General features: G+C 36.5%; 1 long non-coding RNA gene and 1 pseudogene across 1 annotated transcript; both read left to right on the forward strand.

The window, feature by feature from the left end:
- Positions 1-8074: 8074 nt before the first annotated feature.
- Positions 8075-11023, forward strand: LOC147934327 (uncharacterized; annotated as a pseudogene).
- A 9322-nt stretch (positions 11024-20345) lies between these two features.
- On the forward strand, positions 20346-21355 carry LOC147934328 (uncharacterized). The gene is made up of 2 exons (XR_015572598.1): positions 20346-20717; positions 20797-21355. It is a non-coding gene; the product is annotated as an uncharacterized LOC147934328 (long non-coding RNA).
- The last annotated feature ends 117 nt before the right edge of the window (positions 21356-21472 follow it).

Genomic DNA, 21472 nt, shown 5'->3' on the forward strand with positions numbered 1-21472 from the left:
AAGTAGTGCATAGGCCAAACCATGGGAGATTATGGTTTTATAATCGGGTGGAGCATTGTGACACCCCAGTTTCAGAAACTTGCGAAAAGGTTTAAAATAATTGATTTGACCACCTATGTTACTGGGAGATTATGGTTTTATAATCGGGTGGAGCATTGTGACACCCCGGTTTCAGAAACTTGCGAAGAGGTTTAAAATAATTGATTTGACCACCTATGTTATCAAAGTGCACTTATCTTTCCGGTCAAGAGTCCTGAGAGAACTCCAGAGTTAAGCGTGCTTGAGCTGGAGTAGTTTCAGGATGGGTGACCTTCCGGAAAGTGAATGTCGAGACTATGCGAGTGAGGACAAAACACAGGAAAATATCATGTGGTGATTTGTAGGGACGATAAACAAATATTTAAAGCCTCTCGGACGTAGCAAATCAACCTTTAGATATGGATGAGCTCATGGGCCTAGTGAGAGGAAGTGAGGCCCATTAAGGAAGGTGGGCCTATGGACTGTGAGTGGACATGGGATCCACTAAGAGGTGGTGGTCGGAGCGTTACAAGTGGTATCAGAGCTAAACCTTGACGAGTTTGGATTTGAGTGGGCTCACACCATCGGGGGTGATGGTCTTGGTGCGCAACGAGGACATTGTGATCTATTAGTGGGGGTGAATTCCCAGTTTTAGAGACTTGCAGAGAGGTTTAAAAAAATTGATTTGGCCATCTATGTCCCCAAAGTGCACTTAACTTTTCTGTCAAGGATCATGAGAGAACTCCAGAGTTAAGCGTACTTGAGCTGAAGTGTTTCAGGATGGGTGACCTTCCGTGAAGTGATTGTCGGAAATGTGAAAGTGAGGACAAAATAAAGGGAAAGATCATGTGGTGATTTGTAGGGACGGTAAAAAAGTCTTTTAAAGCCTCCCAGACGTAACAAACCAACCATCAAATATGGATGGGCTCACGGGCCTATTGAGAGGACGTGAGGTCAATTAAGGAAGGTGGACCCATGGACTGGGAGTGAAAATGAGATCCACTAAAAAGTGGCGGCCGGGGCATGTAACATATTTAACACTAACTAAAGAGTCTAAACCTTCCTTAAGGCAAGCTAAGGCTTATAGGATCCAAATCGTAGAAGTGATGGCAACAAGGTGGTGGCTGAAGTAGTTAGCTAGAATTGTTGGTAGAGAAACCTTTAAGACAATAAACACAGCCTTGACAATTTGAATTCAGATCTAAAACGTCTTGAGTCTTCAGATACTTGGGAGCAATAAAGGTCACCATTGAAGCTAATAAGAGGATTCATAAAATAAGTGTAAGGGCGTAACAATAAAGGTGGAGATTGCAAAATTGCAGCTGAAGCGTGTTACTTGGTTTATATTGTTGTAAAGAGAGGAAGGTTTAGTATAGATAAGGGAGAGGGCTATGAGTTAAAATAGTCTTTAAATCATTCTCGTTGTTTCCGTTGAAGTCTTCGTCTTCTGGTTCTTGCCTCCTTCGTTATTTGTGTTCGTTTATTCGTCTTGTAGAGAAATTGCTCAGTCTTCTTCTAGAGTCTTCTTCTTCGGATCTAGAGTCTTAATTTTGTCTTCATCTTCTTCGGTTCTTCCTTATGAGCAATTTCTTACCCTTTGTAGTTTCTTTATGATTTCAAGCTCGACTCCAATCCGTAAGAAGAGAACCCGAGTGAGATGTGCATTCGAAGATCAACTCCGCATTATTTGTTAGAAATCACAAAGACGTGTAAGAGATTTAAATTGGTTTTTTTTCTTATTGATAATAAGTCAAGAGGCTACATATTTATACAAGCGGTAAGACCTATGTGCATAAAAGATAGAAAGACTAATCTACCCTTATATTTACTCAATACATATCATAACATCCCCTCAAGATGGAGCATGGAGGTAGAAATGCCCATCTTGGACTTAAATTCATCATCATCATCCCGCCCAAGAGGCTTAGTCATGATATCGACCAATTGTTGTGTCGTTGATGCATGACGATTTACAATGATTCTACTCTTGACTCCATTACAGATGAAATGACAGTCGTTCTCCACATGTTTCTTATATTCATGGAAAACAGGAAGCTGCAAGATATATAGCAGCCTTACTATCACAATAGAGATCAACAAGTGCCAAATGATTAATGTTGAGACTAAGAAGAAGACTTTGAGCCATATAATTTCCCGAACCATGTGTTGCATAAGATGATATTCTGCTTCGCTAGACGATAAGGAAACTGTTTTCGGTTTTTTCGCTTTCCAAGAAATTGAAGACTGACCAAGTTGCATGAAATAGCTTGTAAGAGGACAACGATTCCAGTCAGAGTCGCACTATGATGTCAACGTTAGAGGAGAATCAACTTGGAGTAAAATCCCTTGACCCAGATTACCTTTTAGGAATCGGACCACCCAAAGTGTCCCGTCCCAACGATATATCTATGGTTGCTTCATAAACCGTATCAAGATATGAATTAATATATGAGATATTAGGTCGAGTAACTACAAGAAAACTTAACCTTCCAACTAATCGACAATAACGAGCTGATTCAGGAAAATCAGCTCTTTTGAAAAGACTAAGCCGATGATTTTGATCTAGAGGGAACACCAGTGGCCTTGCTCCAAGAAGACCAACTTCAGAGATAATGTCAAGTGCATACTTTCTTTGACACATGTAAATCCCATACAGACTGCGGTCAACCTCAATACCCAAGAGGTACTTGCAAACACCAAATCGTTCATAGGAAAACAAGAACTGAGGTAATTCTTAAATGTTTGTATTAACTCCGGAGAACTCCCAGTAATCACTAGATCATCAACATATACAAGAACATTGTAAGTTGAGTTTTATATCAATGTAAAATAAAAAAAGTGAGCAGTCAGAGATGCATTGAGTGAAGCCGTAATCAACCAAAGCAGATGCAAATTTTGCATATCAATAACGAGGTGACTGTCGAGGATCACATAATGACTTGTGAAGAAGACATACCTTGTTTCATCATAACCTTCACCCTCATTCTGTTTATTCCCAGGAGTCTTCAAAAGTTCAAATTGTAAATCGTTATGGGATAATAAAATTGACACTCATCAACTCCTCTTCAAATGGTTTTATAACGTCTACTATTTATAACTGGTATTAATAAATTAAAATTCATATATATCATTTACTTAGACACTAATTATTTTTAACGGTCAATTAAATATTCTATAAGAAAAATGTAACGACAATCTAACATTGAAATATTGTGTATATATATGTAGACCTTAGTTTTGGATTAGCTCTCGGGTATGGTATATTTTAGTTTGTGTGAAACATTTCATATACTTTAATGTTTCTAAGATGGTTAGTTGAGTTTTAGTTACATATATTTCTTTGTTCTAAATGTAATTGAGGAATTTTAGCATTTTCTCTAGATTTCTCCAAAGATAATTTTTAAAGATGAACCGGACTTCTCACAATATGGCAGTGAAGACATTATTGAATGGATATGAAGAAATGAGTAGATTATATTAAGTAAAGTGAAATGCAAATTGGAGCAAGGAGCAATTTTTTTTTTTATTATCTAATGCAGCGAGGAAGGTAAGGTTTATAAAGTTCAAATTATGCCAACTTGAGGTAACTCTATTGGATTACCTCAAAGATATAGTGTTGATATGATGATATGTGTGATGAAATGGGTTAACTTCATAAATTACTTGTCTTTCCAAATGAAATGTTTCAAGTTAATTTTAAATAGATTTTGTATTGTTTTTTGTTAATTGAAATTAAAATTGAAATTAAAATTCTATATATGTAGCCACTATTTATTTTCCTTTACATTTTGAAATGAGAATATTTGTTCGTGTTTAAAAATAGTTTCTAATATTTTTCTGAATATATTCTTTTTACTACAAATGTTTTGATATTTTTGTTTATTACAATTTTACTATACTATAATCTTACATTTGCAATGGTATTGACAAAAACTCTAAAGATCTTTTCGTAAATAATCTCAATTCACATGTAAAAACATGATTCTTTTCTCAAATACAAAATTTCAAAAAAAGGTGAATAAAGTTGTTTAAAAAAAAATTCAAAATTTTCGAAACAGTATCATAAGTTTTTTTTCAAGTGCTTTATCTCGAAGCTACTATATAACGTTATAATTTGGGTTTTGATCAAGAGGTTATTACTACAATTCATCGCTTTAAAATTATTAGCTGAAACTCATACTTTTATATCTTGTGTGATGAGGTTTTGAGAGACTTATTTTGTATATTTATATTGGACCCAACTGATAATACAAAAGCTTTATGAGTAATTAATAGTATAAAAAAAAATATAAACAATGCATAATTAGATGCGGTAAAACGTCTCCATATAAAATAACTCCAATTAATTCTAAAATACATATTTTATATACAATATTTTCAATAAAATGTGTTTTTTTTTTGTGTGGTGCAAATGTAAGAATTTGAATATTGTAAAATGAAAAATTTTCTTTTTAAAATTTAAAATTTTATAATATGATAAAATAACTTGTGAAGTCAATCTTATAGATCTATTTATTCATTATTTATGTTTAAAAACTAAATTTGAGTATCGTCATTTGTTCTAATGGATTGACAATACTATTGTGAATAACCAATATCACTACTTCTCAGTATTATCATCTACAACCAAAACCAAAATGAGAAAATGAGAAAATGAGAAAATGAGAAAATATTTTTTTAAGATTTAAAATTTTATAATTATGATAAAATAACTTATGAATGCAATAGTAATAGATCTATTTTTTCCATCATTTTTGTTTGAAAACTGAATTTTTTGTATCGTCAAATCTTCTAATGAATTGACAATACTTTTGTGAATAACCAATACAACTGCAATATCACTACTTCTCCGTATTATCATCTATAACCAAAAACAAAATTCTCTTATATTTTGAATAGGTACACAAAAACATTAATATACCATCTGGCTGCTCTCTTTCCTATTTTTCTCAATAGTTGTTGTTGCACTATCTGATGATTAAAAACCAAAAGAATCTCAATATTTTGGCATGATGATGTTTTCCTTCTGGTTACACAAAATAATAGTCATTCAAAGCTGTTTGAATAGCTTTCGAGATGATCGATTGTGATTTGCGGATATATTCCACGACAGTAACCGGAATCCCGGTTTGGGATGTGCATCATTTGATGCAGGTGTTGCATCGGTCGATACAAAGTCGGTTTGGTCGCATATCGAATAAGTTAAACGCTGCGTTTTGGGGCAGAAAACCCTAAAAGTCGAGTTTAAAAGGAGTTGTTGTCGTTTTTAGTCAGGTTTAGCCGTTTTTTAGAGAGAAAAGAAGAGAGAAACTGTTCTTGTAGGTTTTTGGAGTTTTTTAGCTTTTTCCTGAGAGATCTTGCCTGTGGAGTGGAGATATGTACGTGGGATCGTTGTAGGAGCTTGCTATTAGACCTGTCGTTTTAGAGTGAGAATCTTCTTTGCAAAGGTGGAAAAAAAACAGGTCGGATTGTTTGAAGAATCACAAAGTGTGGCCTAAGATTGTACCTGGAACTTCTTTGGATCTTCGAGTTATCTGAGTAGGTCGTCTTGCCTCTTCCCAATATCATTGTGGAGATGGAGGAATGATACAATGTAACCAAAATCATCTGAGATGTTGGCATATCAATATGGTTCACTGAGGTTATATAAATACACCAAGTGTGAATTCAAGCAATCGTGCCCACATGTTGTAATAGTGTGCTTGTCATGAGATATTTTTTGTTTAGGGATTAGCTTTGATTGATGTTTTTTGTTTAGGGAGTAGCTCTGATTGAGTTTGTTAAACATTCTAGCTAGATTAAAAGGATTCGCAAATTAATTACCGTATCCTTAGGAGCTTTTTTGAATGTTTCAGAATTAGTTGCTTTATTACCCTACTGATTACATTTGTTGTTTTGCTTCATGTTATTTGTTCTTAGATAAATGAGAAAAGCAAACAAAAAACAGATTTTGCCAGAAGACATATATGTTTGTGTTTTGTTCTTTCTTCGTTATCCTCTGTAGATATGCAATATATTCATCTACACATTAAAAATACATGAAAAAACGTGAAAAATCAAAAATACTCTTACTAAGAAGTCTTTGAATTTCGATTTTTCTTTTTTAGAAAATTTAGATTTATCGGCTTTAGCTGTTTTAGATTTACGAAATTTGCAAATAAAGTATACATTATTTAGTAAATATTCTTATCTAGAAAATTACCAATAAAAAGGTAAAGTTCATCCATTTGAATTCATATTCATTAGACGATAGCCACTAAATAAATAGTTTAACTTGTCTGAATGATATGGATTTTTTTGAATGTTGTTGTGATAATCGGTGTTCGAAATTAAATAGTATTTTTTAATTGTTTCAGATATATAATACTAGAAGAAGACTCATGCCACTACAAGAAAACAGGTGATTAGTGAATACAAATAGCGACTACATATGAAGTCGCCAAAAATAACAACTACATAGTGACAACTTAGCGACTATTCTGTGACTACAAGAAATTAGTCGCTACGGAGTTACTCTTTAGCGACTAATTCATGCAGTCGGTATGTTGGTCATATTTTAACGACTACGAGGCGACTATTTTGTTAATGGAATTATGTCGTCGCAACTTAGTCGCTAAATTAACGACTACAGTACGACCACATCAAATAGTCGTACACTTTGGCGACTAAGCTGCGACTCATTCGGCGAGTCATAAGGTAGTCGTAATGTGGTCGTAAAATAGTCGCTATATTAACGACTACGTAACCGACCACATTAGGTAGTCGGATATTTGGCAACTGCACGGCGACTCATACGGCGAGTCATTACATAGTCATAGTGTAGTCGCCAAATACTCGCAAAATACAGTTAAAAAAAACGTGTTTTCCATGTGGGGATTGGTGTACCAACTTTTATTATGTAGTCGCCTATTAGTCACCTAGGAAAGTCTATAAAAACGAGTTGCACTCATTTGTTTCTCTTCATTCCGAACAAGACACTTTCCTTACCTAAAAAAACAATTCTAAATAAAAATAACAAGTTTGGCTTTATATAATCTTATATTTTCTCCCAAAATATATATATATATATATATATATATTATAATTGCGGAATATTACAATTATGGTGGTAACGGCGGTAATTATCGGGAGTGGATGTACAAGAGGTTCGATGAAGTGACGAGAAATTTTTCATCTGAATTCGAAGTGGGGGTGGATCAGTTCTTATCGTTTGCAAGTAGCCAAGATACAGTTCAGAATAATGGGGGTAAGTTTCTCTGTCCATGTAGTGTTTGCAAGAACAATAGATGTCTCTCGGGTAGAAGAGTTATGAGTCATCTGTTTAGTAATGGATTTATGCCAGATTATTATGTTTGGTATAACCACGGAGAAGAAATCAATTTGGATATAGGAAGTAGTTACACTGATAGGACTTATAATGGGAGTCATGAAGAAATGGGTAATGTAGTAGAAGATCCATATGTGGATATGGTGAATGATGCATTTCGTTATAATGTGGGTTTAGATGATAATTATCATCAAAATAATAGTTATGAGAATGTGGAAGAACTGGTACAAAACCATTCGCAGAAATTTTACGACTTGTTAGATAGTGCAAAAACTCCTTTATATGATGGTTGTCGTGAAGGTCACTCGCAATTGTCATTAGCTGCTTGAGTCATGCAAAATAAGGCGGAGTATAATATGAGTGAAAAGTTAGTAAATTCGGTTTGCGGAATTTTGACGGATTATTTACCAGAAGGCAACCAATCTACCGGTTCACATTACGAGACAGGGAAATTGATGCGTAATTTGGGCATTCCATATTATACAATTGATGTTTGTTTTAATAATTGTATGATTTTCTGGAAAGAAGACGAAAAGGAAGAGACATGTCTACTTTGTGGTTCACCAAGATGGAAGCCTAAGGAGGACCGACGGAGAACAAGAGTACTATATAGTCGTATGTAGTATCTATCTATTGCTGATAGGTTGAAGAGAATGTATCAGAGCCAAAAGACTACAGCGGCAATGAGATGGCATGCAGAGCCAAAAGACTGCAGCGGCAATGAGATAAATGAATCATCCTTCTGATGCAGCGGAGTGGAGATATTTCCAAGAGCTTAACCCTCGGTTTGCGGAAGAACCCCACAACGTCTACCTTGGATTATGTACCGATGGGTTCAATCCATTTGGCATGTCTTGTAATCATTCGTTGTGGCCTGTGATCTTGACTCCATATAATTTACCCCCTGGTATGTGCATGAATACAGAGTACTTGTTTCTTACAATACTGAATTCTGGGCCAAATAATCCGCGAGCAAGCCTCGATATCTTCCTACAACCTCTTATTGAGGAGTTAAAAGAGTTGTGGTCTACTGGAGTCGATGCATACGATTTGTTTTTGAATCAAAACTTTAATCTAAAAGTAGTGCTGATGTGGACGATAAGCGACTTTCCGGCGTATAGCATGTTATCGGGATGGACCACCCACGGTAAATTGTCTTGTTCAATTTGTATGGAAAGTACAAAGTCGTTTTATCTACCCAAAGGAAAGAAGACATGTTGGTTTGATTGTCACCGAAGATTCCTGCCTCATGGTCATCAATTAAGGAAGACCAAAAAAGATTTCCTGAAGGGAAGAGACGCTTCTAACGACTATCCACCGCAGTCTTTAACTGGTGAGCAAGTTTATTACGAGCGTTTGAAATGTGTAAATCCACCAAAAACGAGGGAAGTCGGTGGTAACGGTCATGAAAAGAAGATGTCAGGCTATGGAGAGGAACATAATTGGCACAAAGAAAGCATATTATGGTCGCTACCTTATTGGAAAGACCTCAATCTCCGACATAATATTGATGTGATGCATACCGAGAAGAATTTTGTGGACAACATCTTGTATACTCTTATGAGTGTACAGGATAAATCTAAAGACAGCATCATGTCAAGATTGGACATAGAACAATTTTGTTCTCGACCACACTTACATATTGATAGGAAGGGTAAAGCTCTATTCCCAGCATATACATTGACAAAGGAGGCCAAAACAAGTTTATTGGAATGTGTCAAGCATGCGGTGAAATTTCCAGATGGTTATTCGTCAGACTTGGCTAGTTGTGTTGATCTGATCAATGGCAAGTTTTCAGGAATGAAGAGTCATGATTGTCATGTTTTTATGGAGCGACTTCTTCCATTTATCTTCACAGAACTCCTAGACCGGAACATTCACCTTGCATTATCAGGTATTACAGATTACTTATTTAATTAAATAAGTACTATATATGTTTAAATATAATTTCCTAAGACATGAAATTTGCATATATTTTCAGGGATTGGAGCATTCTTCAAGGACTTATGCTCAAGAACTTTGCAAAAAAGTCGCGTTCAAATTCTTAAACATAACATTGTTTTGATCTTATGCAACTTTGAAAAGATATTTCCACCATCATTTTTTGATGTGATGGAGCACCTGTCTATACATCTCCCATATCAAGCAGAATTGGGAGGCCCTGTCCAATATAGGTGGATGTATCCTTTTGAAAGATTTTTCAAAAAGTTGAAAGGAAAAGCGAAGAACAAAAGATATGCGGTTGGATCAATCGTTGAGTCATATATCAATGACGAGATTGCTTACTTCTCTGAGCACTACTTTGCCGATCATATTCAAACAAAATAAAGGTATAATTAAATGCATATATAGGTAAATGAAATTATAATTTAGACTTAATTTGAATTACTTTTAATTATCATATTTGATCAGGTTAACAAGATTCTATGAAGGTGAAGTCCCAGTACATCATGTCCCTGGAGTCCCTAATATATTTACTCATGCCGGTCGTCCAGGTGGGGAAATGCATGAAGTATGGCTTTCAGAGAGAGACTATCAGTGCGCACATGCATATGTTTTACGGAATTGTGACTATTTTCAACCAATTGAGAGGTATATAATATCAACTCGCAAATATATAGACTCCACAATTTTTTCTCATATATATTAAATATATTTTATTTTCTAAATATGTTCGAGGATTTTCTTTCTACCAAATATCCTGAATTAACCGAAAAAGAACTGTCCACGAAAAGAGCTGAAGGATACCATGTGTGGGTGAAAGATTATGTAAGTATATCATTGATAATATTTATATGTATATAATAATATTTATTTATATCATTGATAATATTTATATGTATATAATAATGTTTGACCTTATTATATATATATATATATCCAGGTTATATACTGGAACGCCACAAATCCATTTCCTACTTGGGTTCAAGAGATAGTGCATGGACCTTTACACAAGGCCAAAACTTGGCCAATATACTTTACAAGAGGCTATGTGTTTCATACGCAGAATCACGGCGCTGGACGGAAGATATGTAACTATGGTGTATGTGTTAAAGGTGAAAATTACACCGATGCATCTGATGGTGCAGATTTCTATGGGAACTTAACTGATATCATAGAACTTGAGTACGAAGGGATGACCAATTTGAAAATCACACTTTTTAAGTGTAAGTGGTATGATCCTGTCATTGGTAGAGGGACTCGGAAGAGCAATAGTGGCGTTGTTGACGTGAACTCTTCGAGAAAATACAACAAATATGAGCCATTCATTTTAGGTACGTAAGACTCAATATAATTTAGATATAAGTTTATTTAATGTAACTATCCATACTAAATTGCGATTTTTCAAACAGCATCTCAAGCGGATCAAGTTTGCTATATTCCGTATCCATACACAAAGAAACCAAAGCGGGAGTGGCTAAGTGTTCTGAAAGTAAATCCGAGGGGAAAATTTCAGGAGAATATGAAAACAATGAACCGACTCTGTTGCAAACAGAAAATGATGATGCTGTATTGATGACTACAGTTGAAGATCTCATAGTCGACAGTTTGGTAGAAGACGCTAATCCAATAAACCTTGATTATGATGTAGGAGATGCGGATCCAGAAGATGAATTTCAGTGTAATTTATCGTCTTCTGATGATGAAGAACAAGAAGACGAAGAACAATATGCATAGTATATTTAATATATTATGTATTATTATTTGGCAAAATTACTATGTATTTGTATTTTTTTTTTTTTACTGTGTAATATTATTGTGTAATATTATGTAATATTATTGTGTAATATTATGTAATATTATTGTGTAATATTGTAAAAATTATTCAGAATTTTATAAATAAACCTTGGTTAATTAATCTTTGTAATTCAAATTTTTAAATTTGGGCTTAGATTACAGGCCCAGACCCAAACCCAAAACATTCTGAACTCTCTTCTTCCTCTCGATTCTCATCTCTAATCCAAACCCTAATCCATCATCGAAGCTCTCATCTCTCATCCCGCATCCTTTGCCTCCTCTCAATTCCCCGACTTATCTATAACTCTAATCCTTTGCATCCTTCGCACCATCTCTCATCTCGCATCCTTCGCATCCTTCTCATCTCTCATCTCGCATCCTTCGCATCATCTCTTACATGATTCCTAATCGAGGAAGAAAGAGGAAAGTTGCTCCTAACCTTTCTCAGAGAGTCGGAGTGTCAACACCAAATCAACGGCCGCACACTCTACCCAGTCAGTACAACTTCACGCCAGCGGTCCAATCTCCTCCTCCACTGCAGACGCCTAAAGTACAACGACAGTCATCGGCGGCCCAGATCTGGAACTATCCTCCGCCTCAACAGCTTTTTCAGAACTCCTACACTCACCCACCGCAACCTCAAGTACACCTGACTCCTTCTGAAGAAGTCCACTACAATCCGTCGCATCCTCCAACTCTTCAGGTTGATCCTCCGCCTTCTCCAGTTGAAGTCTCTCAGACTCGCGGTCGTTCGCATCCATCGTCTCAAGGCAACAATTTTGAAGCTGATTATCCTCCGGTGTTGTCGGAACTCCAGGAGGACACATTGCAGGCTCTAAATGTGCTGCTTGTGGTGCCAAACAGACATGAGTTCACCACCGTCCTCTCTCCCATTCCCCTACCAAAGACCGAATGGTATGGTTAGGTCTCGTCTCATTTCATATTAGTGTTTAGGTCTTGTTTAGGTCTCATTGTTTAGGTCTCATTGGTCTTGGTTTTGAAGTGTTTGATGTGATTACAAACTCTTTGAATAATGGTGCACACAACTCTTGATGGTCAATTTTGAAGCTATGGTGTATCGTTTCTTAAGAGATCATCCTTCTTCTTCTTTGTTTAGTTGATATCATAGACTTAGCATTAAGTTTGATTATTGATTTGCTTTAGCCTTTGGTTTTGTTTTTTTGAGTGTCTCTGATGGTTGACTTTGGTTTTATTGTTTCATGTGTATGGAGGTTTGATCGTGACACTGGATCTAAGCTTGTTCGGAAAATTAATAAAATTCTTTTAAACAAACTCGAAGGTCCTTACTACAGCTGGAGATGTGTTCCTCGGGATAAACATGAAAGATACTTCATTGAGTTTGCAGTTAAGTGTTCTGTCCTCTAGCCTTCATATATAGCTTTAATCTTCCTATACTGCTTTACTCTTCATATATTGCTTTATTTACTTGTGCTACTTTTCACTCACATTAGCTATTTTCTTTTTGTTTTTTTTGTAGAAAACCCACACTTGGGATCCTTTGATAACTGGGACTGTTCAAGCTAACTTCGAGACCATCTGTCAAAATCAGCTCAAAGACATGGTTAGCACCGTGAGAACTACTAGACGCCAACCTAAATGGATTGGAACTACTCTATGGACAACAATGACAGAATACTGGGACACTGAAGAAACACAACGAAGGAGCAAAACATATTCTGATGCCCGTATGTTTGACCGTAATGGCCTCGGTCCTCATGTCCACCTCTCAGGGCGAAAGTCGTATCGACAGATTCAAGGCGAAATGGTGAGCCAATTCTGTTCTTACACCTTCGCCACTTTTATTTTTGACCTAGCTGTTACATTAAAAATTTACTTGTCTGTTTCTTAACATTAAATGAAGAGGAATTGGGAAGAGAAGTACGTATTGATGAGGTTTTCATCAAGGCACATACAAAGCCTGATGGGACATATGTTGATCGGAAGTCAGAGAAGATAGCAGAAACATATGAGAAGAATGTGCAAGAGAGGTTGTCTCAGCTCAAGGAAGATCCTTCAGCCATCTCAGATGGTTATTCACGGCCCCGGGAGCTAACAACAGAAGAATATACAGAAATCTTTCTTCAGGTTACGGTTTATTTTAACAATACACAAATGTTATCTTGGAGTTTAATTTGCCATCCTCTAATATCTTATTTTCTCGTACTTTGCAGTCCACTGAGAAGGATTCAAGAGGAAGACCTTTTCGAGTTGGAAGCCTCCATGACTACATTGTCAATGGCAAGCAGAAGCAAGCAGGAGACACTTCTACCTTTGTGGCTATGCAAGAACAGCTGAAGGAAGCTCAACGCAAGATAGAGGAGCAGGCTGCTCATATGTTGAGGCGTGATGCAGAAAATTGCTAAACAATCCGAAATTATTGCTGGGCAGAAGGAGAAGATTGACGAGTTCGACTTGGTAGGGAAGTTTCTGCGGGAATGTGATCCACGGTTCAAGCAGTTCTTGACAACCAATTTAGCTAAAGAGACAACCACAACCACAGAGCCTGTTCAACAAGAAGATCCAACTTCAACTCCATAGGTTACTCTATGTGTTACTGTAATGACCCTCACCAAGAGTAAAAATCCAAATTAAAATTTTGGAGAAAAGGACCCGGAGAAGATTTAGCAAGGTGGAGAAAAGAAGAATAAGAAGAATGACTGAAGAAAAGTCTGAAGAAAAATCAATCAGTCGAAAGATGGCCAATGATTGAAGTCAAAAGGCAAAGACCAAAAAGAAGATTGAAGAAGAAGAATGGCCAAGTCAAAAATCACAAAATGGTCATGGTACGGTCAGGACAGACGTACACGGACAGGGACAGTACGGACGGACGTACATAGTCGGAGGCGGTACGTACGGATGTACATGGTCGGACTCGTCAGACGTACGCAGACAGGAGATGGTACGCATAAGTCGGACGTACGCGGACGGAGATGGTACGCGCAGGTTGGACGTACATAGACAGAGAAGGTACAGGCCGAGTAAGGACGGGAAGGACGAACACATGCTGAGTGCAGACGGTCAAGGACCAGTACAGCCGGTAAAAACCGATAGGATGCGGTACAGTCAGGAAGTACGCAGTACAGTCGGGAGTATGCGGTACTGCCAGGAAGATGTGGTAATGACGGTATAGATGCGTTGCGGGCGAAGAACGTACGGACAGGAAAAAGGATGTGCATACGTAATGGACGAAGCGTACGGCAAACACAGTTTTGCGCAGAAACGCTGTACGGACCAAACAACGATCCTAAATTTAAGGAGCGTTTGTCTAGCGATCAAGAAGATTTTTTCTCATAGAATCAACCAATGGGATTTCATGCAAGCTTGGAGGCTAATCATTGTGTTGTTGAAATAAAAAAGGAGAGACAAAATCATTGTGTCTCTAAGGAACTGACCAATGAGAATTCATGCACAAAAGTGGGAGACAAGGAAGATTTTTATTCTTCAAATCAGCCAATCGAGATTCATGCGAAGGAATGATGAGATTATGTCTCGATTTTGTGAAGACTTGCGCGCCAAGTGTTGGAGGAGGCGTCGCCATGTGCTCGCCATGCACTGGCGAGTTGTGCCGCCCAAAAACCCCTATAAATAGGAGCCCATCCTCACTCATTTGCTCATTCACTCATTCTCACTCAAAGGAGAAAAATTTCTAAAAATTTCCCTAAGTTTTGCTCTCTCGTCGTCGAGAGAGAGGAAGACCGGAGCGAAGTGCTGTCGGAACGCCGTTCGTGGTCGGGGAGAGACGCTGTACGTGAACGCTGCTCAAGAGATGCGGTACGTAGGCGCAGTTTGTCGCAATATTTCTTGCTTAAAAATCGGATTAAATTGGGTGCATGCATGTAGAACAATCTAGGATTGCTTGAATTATTATTCTTGTTTCCTGTTGATTGTTGTGTGTTTTCTTGCCTGATTTTTCTTGCATGCTTTGCTTGATTTATCTTGCTTGAATTGCTTGTGTTAGTACTAAATTCTTTGCGTTTTTACTCTTAGAAGTTTAGTACTTATTTTAGCTAGTCTCGTGAATTATATTTGTTATTTTTCTCGAGTCGTAGCTATGATAGAGTAGTCGATCTTCTGTTCCACCTGTTGTTATTGTCTCGTGGGAAGTTCTCAACGACCACTTACACAGGACAACGTCGACGTCTAGCTAGCTACTAGAGCGACAACTACTTGATGTCGTAGCATTGGGGGTCATGCGGGATCCCTTTGTGGTTTCCGCATGGACAGAGGTGAGGAATGGAACAGATTATGGAGGGCCCATAGGTGTAAGAGTCTAGGATAGTTGAGTAATCCTTAATTATTCTAGTCGTCTTTGTGTTGTTTAGGTGAAAGAGTCTAGAGTATTCAAGTTACCCTTGTTCCACTCTAGTCGTCTTGTTCATCGTGTAGGAGTAAAGAGTCTAAGTGTCGAGTCCAAGTTGAGTCTTGCTTGAACTAACCTTCTTTGCTTGCTTGTTTGTTGCTTCCGCTATTGTTTCTGTTGCGTAGCTTTGATTGCTTGCCTTGCTTGTTTCCTTCCTTGTTGGGGTAGTCGGGGTGGGGAAAGTAGAAGCATTTTTAGGAAAGGGGTACCCAGGCTCACATGAGTAATCTTTAGATTACTCATGATAATATTTTGTCTTGTAGGAAGTCTAGAAAAAGCCTAGAGCTGGAGCGAGCTTAGGGTACCAGATAGGGGCTGTTTTCTGTGTTTTTGTAAAACCCTATTATTTTCCTAAAATGTATTCTACGGAAATATCCGACTGCTATGTATATTGCTTTGATAACTTATTTTGATGTAATATTTTATTAAAGTAATATAATTCGGTTTTTGGGGGGAAACATGGCATGTTGCATTTGATACAATTGGCCTTGTCCGGGCCAACACAACGCGCCAAGGCCGCAAGGGTTGCAAAGCCTAAGCGAACCTCGGCCGTGGGCGGAGTCGCGTCCAGGAGGACTGGTCGGGAAGCTGCAGCTTCCGCCCCTCGGCCGGACCACCAGGGTGCGGTTCCCACACGTGACGTTCCGCCGGGTCGTCTGTGCTCTTGTCCGGGGCTTAGGAACGGTCTGGGGGCATTACAGTTACTCTATGTGTTACCTACTAATGAACTCTTCAAGTGTTGTACTTTGTGTTTTGGAAACTATAATAACTTTTAAGTACAATGTATTTTGGCATGAATATTATGTGTTGCTTTAGGTTTCCAATTTAGAATAATTTTTTGGTTTGGTTGACAGGATTAAAAAGAAAAAAGAGAAATTACAATATTTTATATCCAATTTCAGAAAACATTAGTCGCCAAATAGTCATCAAATTTTAACAATATAGCCAAAAATTAAAGTGACTATATAGTGACTACTACATATATTAGTCGCCAGAAAGTCACCAAAACTTATACGACTATTTCCCGACCACATTACAACCCATGTGTTCAGGTTTCATAATCACCATATAGTCGCAACCTAGTCACTAAAAATAACGACTACATGATGACTACTATGTATACAATCGTAAAGTAGTCGCAAAATAGTCACTATAATTTACGACTAAATGATGACTATTGTGTGACAACATGTATATAGTCGTAATTTAGTCGCAAAATGGCGACTAAATTTACGACTACAACAATTAGCGACTCTCGATTCACGACTGTATGAAATAGTCGCTAATTAGTCGTAACTCTTGATTTTGCGACTACAAGGCGACTAATAGTGTAGTCGCAAAATGCGTATTTTCTTGTGTGCGAAGCATGAAATTAATTTAATTTTATTTAATTATAAAAAATTTTATTTTATTATTTTAATAAATCTTGATAACCCAAAAAGGAAGACTTTACCCTAAATTTCTGTTATGTTTTTAGAATTTTAAATTATAAAAAATTGACTTTACGCATTTGCTAATGTTTGAGCTTCAAGTTGTATTTCAATATTTTTGAGTACACTTCCGTAGATATTTGACAACTACGCCCATCATATAGTTGAGTTTTCTAATTTATGAAGTTTTAATCGATATGATTCTCCCTTGTCTTATGACATATGAAAGAAAAAAGAATCTCCAGCATAAGCTCAACCAGTTTTCTGTAATCAAATCTTTTTTATTGGTTGAAATTTATTAGTTGCTCGGTTTAATATTGGTATAAGACAACCAAAGTATTTGGATCTAACTGACGAAATTGCTTTTTTTTTTAATTAGATTGAGTTTTCTTCTATTGTATACCTTTCCTTCTTCAGTTTGTTTTGTGAAAGAAAGCAGCCCTATTGAATTTGAGGCAATAGATTGGCTGCTATAGTTTTTAATGTTGTATTTTTGTCGTAAATATGGTTCTGGCATATAAAATAATTATGCTTTCAAATCTTTTTTGTATGATAAAAATCCTTGGAAGTATTTTTACAAAGTTTTAATCACACCAAGTGATCGAGCAAACATAAATTATTTGGAGATTGTCGCAAGAAAAAAGATGATGGCAAACGTTGACCAAAAAAAAAAACTTATGACTCAATTTTAGGAAAAAAAGAAGAAAAAGAAGATATCCGTTAAAACATGTATAAGAGAAACATATGTGTTCCGTCAATATAATAAGTTCATACACAAAGAGAAAGACCCGGAATGATATTATATAGTCTTCTTTAATTAGTAATAACATGCAAATTGCTTAGGGATCTGAATTGGTGCTCTGCTCATTCTACCATGATCAAAGAGGATGAAATAATGAGTGTTATTTATCTCAACCTTACAAGACATCAAAGGATTGAAAACTTGAGATGTAAAGAAGAAGATGTGTGTCTGTACTAAGTTACTAAACTAGTAACTACCTGCGCTCATCTCTTTGGAAAAGGTAGTTTGTATTTTTAATTCTTTTTCAATAAACAAACCTATCACTAGTAAAACATGTTCATAAAGCTACATGTGATTGTTACGGAAAAAGTAGTAGCAAGCAATAACTATAGAAGTTACAAATCAGTGATAAAGTATTAGTTAATATAATTTGTAACTAATATGTCAGTAAACGAAGGTATATAATTGAAACTAGCATTTCTTGTGTGTGTGATGATATGAATGAAGATAGTGATGATGACTGAACAGATGGATGCAAGGTGTTTCAATTACTCTTATGTAGTTGTAGCATAAAGGATGTCAAACCATAATGAGTGTGATGCAAGCAATCAGGATATGAATACTTATCTAAGTCAAGCCAAATGTGATGAATGTTTTTAACTAACAACTTAATGATAATTATGAAATGCAGAATGTAAAGCTACTAAAACAAGATACTAAATGCAAAGCAAACAGTGAACACCAAGCAGTGATGATACTAAGCAAGAACAAGTACTACACTAATGCAAGACAAGCAATGAAACAGGATCAAACAGAAATAAAATGAATGAAACAGGAAATGAAACAAGTAGGGAAACAAGTAAATGCAAAACATAAACAAGAACACTGGATTATGCTCGAGCAGGCACTTGATCGGATGCTCGATCGAGTGACTTAGTATGAAGAACAGAGATAGAACAACAATCAAAACAGAGCAAAACGAAATTAAATCAAACAGCGAGCGAATAACAATACTCAAACAGGGAAATCAATTAACAAGGAAAGGTCCTAAGGATGGATTCATGGGTTGGGCTCAAGCTATGGTTATCTAAACTGATCAACAAACCTCAATCAACAATGAGCTATCTCTAGACAATGATCTTCTAATACTTGTTAATCCATTCTCATGACAATAACAATCAAGCTTAGATACTCTTAGACCTAGTCCTCACTAGCTATTACATATAAAAGAAGACATTAAACAACCAGATCATCAATGTCAAAAATCACCTTAAACATCTAATCTCTTAGGTTAAGCATGATGATCTCTAGCATTAGCCTTATCTAACAACTTAGACATTGGTGTGATGCTAAGAAGCTTAAGATCTATCCTTACCCTCTCAGTATAAGAATAGCATAGAGCATATCTAATCTAGAAGAGATGTATAACAATAAAGCTTGATCAATCTAAACACCCATAACCTTTACCCAGCCTAATCCATCCTTAAGATCTCTACACACTACTCACAATCACTAAACATGATGAACAAAATCATAAACCCAGAAATCAATGAAACTTGCATGATTAGAAAGATAAGACAGAGATCTACAATATTGAAGAAGAAATCAAACTCAAAGTCTTAATACTTAGAAAGTTATGGAACCAACAAGTATCAAAGATTTATGAGAAAATACAAAAAGTGGCTAATGATCTAAGCAAAAAGCTAATATTCCCAAAAGGGTAAATACTAGGTTTAGATATTGTTTTCCTAAAAAGTCTCTCTCCTTTTTTTGGTGGCTGCAGGGTACAAGGCTTTATATAGGAGAGAGGGGAAGCCCTAAAATAGCTAGAAGACAAAATGGGGGGGGGGGGGCTCGGTCAACTCGACCATGTACTCGGTCGAGTGGTTGGTCGAGTGGCCTTCTCTTCTGATTCTTCCAATCGGTCGAGTCCCTCTCCTCACACGGTCGAGTGCTTGGTCGAGTGTTGTGGTCGAGTGGACTTCCGAAGCTTGATTCTTCTGCTCTAGCTTCTTTGTCTTCCTCACTTGATAGCTCTAATCCTCCTCAGCATCCTTCCATGCTCCTTAGGATTCAAAATCACCTGCTTATGCTAAAAACTATGCAAATGCAATGCAATTCTACTCTAATGCATAAACAGTCTTAAAACTACTCAATAATGGCCAAACTAGATAGTAAATCATGCAAAAGATGTGAATATACTAAAGTAAAACAAGGTGAAATATATAAACATCAATAATGACGGAAAGTAACAAATGAAAAATGTAGGAAAATTGCTACAAAGTTTGTGACACAGCGTATTGTAGCCAAGTTGCACACAACATAAGTAGTCACAAAATGTAGTTAAAAATTATGAAAATAATGTAAAATATTGAAAATAATATTTTAATAATTTGCTACAAATAAGTAGTAACTAAAGTAACAAGTTTTACACGTAGCAATCATATTCAAAAAATGGGCGTAGCAATTTAGCTACATAGTGGGCTTGTCGTTTTTCGTAGTGATTTAGTAGCGCATCAGGTTGTCGATAATGGTGGATAATATTATTGGTTTCTGACAAAAGATTGAATGTGGCAATTATAGTGGATTATCACATCAACAAGTTGCGAAACCATCACCTTTCATTGGCAATAATGGTTCTATTTAATCTATTATATATACATTTTTTTCTCTTCTATAAAAACACAATACGACTTCTCTTCCATATTCAGAAATCGTCTTCTCTTCATTCTTTTCCATTATATATTTTTTTTTGCTCTCTCCTTTCTTTAATCATCAATATAAGATTTTTTTTTTCCTCTTCAAATGTCTACCTTTAAGTAATAATATTGAAATTCAGCAAGGATAGATGTAGAAGTGTATGGATCCATATATGCCAAAATTTTCTGTAGAATATGAAGTTGGGTCTGAGCAATTCGTTAATTTTGCAAATCAACGATTATATGGGGGGGGGGGGGGAGAATTTGGTTTCCATGCTGGAAGTGTAAAACTGGAGAGTTTCTTCGCACAAATGTTGTTACATGAGCTTGTGCGACAACCAATAAGGAAGTACACATGTTGGAATGCATACTTTTCACGAGGGTATAACTTTCATATGATTACCCAGTTTAAAAAAATTGATTTGGCCATCTATGTCACCAAAGTGCACTTATCTTTTCAGTCAACGGTCCTGAGAGAACTCCAGAGGTAAGCGTGTTTGAGCTGGAGTAGTCTTAGGATGGCTGACCTTCTGGGAAGTCATTGTCAGAATTGTGCGAGTGAGGACAAAACACAGGGAAATATCATGTGATGATTTGTAGTGACGGTAATAAGTCTTTGAAGCCTCCCGGACGTAACAAACCGACCGTCAGATATTAATGGGCTCATAGTCCTAGTGAGAGGACGTGAAGCTTATTAAGGAAAGTGGGCCCATGGACTGAGAGTGGACATGGGGCCTATTGAGAGATGGCGGTGGGGACGTTACAGTTAATAAAGTTACAACCAATTACGTGATTTGTGTCCAGGGGAGTTCTGAATACAAACAAACATATTATGGAAAACTTCAACAAGTAATTCAGATCGCCTATCACGGAGCAGTTGTATTAAAAGTAACTTTATTTCAATGTGATTGGTTTAATACTACTTTGGGATCAAGGACTAGAATGCGTAAAGCTGGTATTGTTGTAGTTTGTGCGTCTCAGGTGTATGAAAAGTATGATCCATTCATTTTGACAACAAAAGCAGATCAAGTTTGTTTTTTCTCATATCCACGTGTAAAGCACCAATTAAAAGAATGGTTGGTTGTTTTGAAAGTATACCCGAGAGGAATACTTAACATAGTCATCAAACAACGAGCA

This window comes from Camelina sativa, chromosome 11, assembly GCF_030686135.1.
Source record: "Camelina sativa cultivar CO46 ecotype springtype chromosome 11, ASM3068613v1".
NCBI classification, from domain to species: domain Eukaryota; kingdom Viridiplantae; phylum Streptophyta; class Magnoliopsida; order Brassicales; family Brassicaceae; genus Camelina; species Camelina sativa.